This window comes from Dipodomys spectabilis, unplaced genomic scaffold (assembly GCF_019054845.1).
Source record: "Dipodomys spectabilis isolate Male_0828 unplaced genomic scaffold, ASM1905484v1 ptg000019l, whole genome shotgun sequence".
Classification (NCBI taxonomy): Eukaryota; Metazoa; Chordata; class Mammalia; order Rodentia; family Heteromyidae; genus Dipodomys; species Dipodomys spectabilis.
Window position 1 is genome coordinate 6,826,957 of NW_024870696.1, and position 4,244 is coordinate 6,831,200.

A 4,244-nucleotide genomic window follows, 5' to 3' on the forward strand; every position below is an offset into this window, starting at 1 on the left:
GTAATGTCCCCTCCTAAAATAATAATAATAATGATAATAACAATATAAAAGCCCCACAAAACCACATAGTGGCCTCTTAACATATCCATTTCATTTATGAATGTTGCAAGAATCCACTCTTCTTCAAGATGTGTAAAACCTTAACTATACTCATATAAAAGGAAAGATAGGAGCACAGTAGTACAGTGAGAAAAAAAAGTGGCTGGTAGAACATAGTACTGCCAAAAGAAGGCTATTGCTAGAATGTTTGGAGAAGCAGAGTCAATCGCTTTTCAACTATGCCATGAAATTTTCAGAAGAAAAAAAAAGCAGAGAATTCTAAGCAATAAAATGTCGATGAATAAGAATGACACAGATATCAGATCAGAATACCAACAAAGTCAATGTGGAGTATAAATACAAAATTTACATTCCAGAGAAGTATTTCCATAACAACATGTTAGGGGATCATGGACTCACTGGGTAAGCAAGAGGAAAATAATTAGTAGGGTTTTTTTTTTGTTTTTGTTGTGTGTGTGTGTGTGTGTGTGTGTGTGTGTGTGTGTGTGTGTGTGTGTGTGTGTGTGTGTGTGTGTGTGTGGTGGTTGACAGGGAAACATAACTGTGGTAATAGTATCTATCCTAACAACCTGCATTAAATTCTTGCGCCTTGAGACATATTGTCTAAAAACCAATTGATTGAAAACTAATGTATGTGTGACATTTCTAAATTTCCTGTAGTCAGTCTGTAAGTTAAACCTAAGTACTGCTGACTAGAAGATTAAAAGTCTCAAGTGGTCAAGGAATGATAAATTCAATGGGAGACTTGCGGCTCTCTGCTTCCCGGCAGTGCGCTCACTTGATGACTTCCTCCCATCTTTCTAATGTGGAGAAGACTGTTCCTTCAGCAATAATCTATGAATTAAGAGAAGCCCATTTAGCCTGTCAAAAAGTTAAATGAATATCACTGAGTATTATGCCAGATTTTATTTTACTAAAACTTAAGATCTAACAAATTGCTTTAACTGCTTATTGTCCTCCTATATTCTAGAAAATTCCCTTCACTTTAAAAGTTAAGACAGTATGAAGCAAAATTGTGATTTGGATGAAAGTGTCTAGTTATAAACAAAATTCATGAAAACAATAGTTATATGTGATGAGGAAAGTGACTGGCTTCATGAGAATTTTATTTGCGACTTTTCTCTGTCATTGGGAAAACACATAAGATGAGACAAATTATCAATAGTTGGAACCTAAATGTAATTTAGATAATAGAAGTAACAGAATTTTTGTTATAGTTCAAATAATTATTTTTATTTACAGTAATATATAAGAGAAATAGAGCAAATAAAATACATAAGAATCTATGCAATGTTTGAGATTTTTTTGGAAATAATTACAAACTTCAATATACATATAAGTGTATATAAATAAAATTTATATTTAAGATATATATTTAGATAGATAGATATACCTGTATTGTTATAGCTATATCTATAGCTATAGAGATGTGTGTGTGTGTGTGTGTGTATCTTACATTTGTCCTGGTTCTTTTCATTTTAAGGATTAATGTCCTTAATTATAAGGATTATTGGATCACCTGCCTCTTAGTACATTTTTAAAATGCTACAATTTGTAGACTGTTATTAACTTGTCAGAATTTCACTACCCATTCTACTGGGCTGAAAAATAATTAACAAAATATTTTGCAAAGGACATTTGAAGATTTTAATAGTAAAATTCTTTCAAATTTATGTTATATAGTATTATTAAGGTTTCCCAAGACTCCTCCCTAGATTTAAGTACTGTCCATTGAATATTGAGTTCTTTACTATGGGCCTTGAACTCATAGCCTGGGCGCTGTCTCTAAGCCTCTTTATGCCCAAGCCTACAGCTTTACTACTTGAGCCACAGGTCCATTTCTGGCCTTTTCTGTTTATGTGGTAATGAAGAATTGAACGCAAGGCTTCATGCATGGTAGGCAAGCACTCTACCATGAAGCCACATTCCCAGCACCTGAATAATGAGCTCCTTACAAGACAGTTCAAAAAAAAAACAAAACAAAAAATGAAGGGAAGAGAAGAGAAGAGAAGGAGAGGGGAGAGAAGTGAGGGGAGAGAAAGGAAAGGAAAGGAAAAAGGAAAGGAAAGGAAAGGACTAAGGGAAGGGGAGGGGAGGGGAGGGGAGGGGAGGGGAGGGGAAGGGGAGGGGAGGGGAGGGAAAGGGGAAGGGGAAAGGGGAAAGGGAAAGGGAAGGGAAGGGAAAAGAGGGGAGGGGAAGGAAGGGAAAAGAAGGGAGGGGAGGGAAGGGGGAGGAGGAGGGGAGGGGGAGGGAAGGGAAGGGGAGGGGAAGGGAAGGGAAGGAGAGGGGAGGGGAGAGGAGGGGAGGGGAAGGAGAGGGGAGGGGAGAGGAGGGGAGGGGAAGGAGAGGGGAGGGGAGAGGAGGGGAGGGGAGGGGAGGGGAGGGGAAGGGAGGGAAGGGACCAGGAGAAAATTTAAACACTTGCTGTATATACAAAATATCAGTGGCAAAGTTTAACTATGCTGAAATACCAATTAAATGGTTGCAATATTACTATCTGTATGTTGAAATACTTAGCAGCAGTTGAAAAAACTAGGGACTAATTAATATCAAAATTATAAAGACTATGAGATTATAGTGTGAACGTCAGCATTATTTACTTTCTCCAAAAGACACTGTTCAGAATGAGAATAATATTCTTAACTCACTAGATTTTTATGATGTGTTTCACATTTAATTTTAATTAAATAATGAATATAAATTCACCATATAATGACTGTCACCTAACTTTTAAGGCATTAGAAAACATTTTTATATTACAGGACTTCTTAACCTTCTACATATTTCTCTTTACTGAGGCAGATATTTTCTTGGACTGTCTAGAATCAGTATTCTGAGAAAACATAGAACAGACAGACATTCAAGGCCTAATGTCATCAGGTGTGACTAGAAAGTATTGTGAGTGATTTAGCAGCAAACAGATTAAGAAGGACTCTCTTTCTCTTTCCTTTTCTCTTTCTTTCTCTCTCCCTCACTTTCTCTCCACATACATATACATAAATGAGCATTATATTTCAAACAGACCCTTTGCGAGATGAGACACATATCAGTGATATTGCCATTGCTCAAACATTTCATGTTCCCCCTCATAATTGCTTCAAAAAATAACTTATGGACCACATCAATTAAACTGTCCCTCACATAGTAGTAACTTAGCAGACAAGGCATAATTTTTTAAAAAATACAGTATTCTCTTTTGTTTATAAAACAAATTTTAATATTAAATAATTTGTCGCCAAATACACTGCTAATATAGGCCACATATTTACACTTCAGAGGATATTTGTAAAAAATATTCTTAGGGACTGATAATCAGTTCAGTTTTATCCTGAACACTCACGCCTCCTTAGCTTCATTCTTTCTCTTGTTACTGCTGTTGTTTTGGTGGCCAGGGACTTGCACATGAACCACATCTCCACTCCTTTTCCCCTTCATTATTTTTGAGCCCAGACTGGCTCATACCATAAGACTCCTATTTATGCTTCCTAGTACAGCTGAGATAAAAAAAAAAAATGTATCACCATATCCAGCCTTTTCTGTTGAGATGTGTTCTTACAAAGGTTTTACCTGTGCTAATTCTAAAGCTCAAGCCATTAATTAATGGCAAGATTGTGACTTAGATATACTGTATTATAATTATCGCTGGGTTTTGTAAAACACAGAAAGGAAAACAAGGCAAACGTATGCAACACTTCCTCTGTAGTCTTTTGTTGTGGTGGTTTTGGTTCTTGGTTGTGGGGCTTGAACTCTTGGCCTGGCCACTGCTCTTGAGTTCTTCAGCTCAAGATGAGTACTCTACCACTTGAGCCATATATCATAAAACACTCTCTCAATTTCAGTAACATAGAAGCTCAAAAAACTCAAGATTACTATGAGAATTGAAAGGTACACAATTTTTTGTATTCATTGCTTTGGCGTCAAAATATGAGTCTATTTTGCTATCTTTTATCAGCTTTTCCAATTTTTATAGAGTGTCATTTCATGAGCATGTGGGATTCCTTCAGCCTCTACACAAGCTGCTGAAAACTTCATGGCTCAAAACAAATAATGCAACAGATTATAACCTTAGAGTCCAGCAGTTGCAGAATAAAAATCTATCTCACATGATGAAATCAAACTATTGGCAGTATTGGTTGCTAGTGGAAGCTTGATCTAGAAAAATAACTTATCATTATCATGTAACT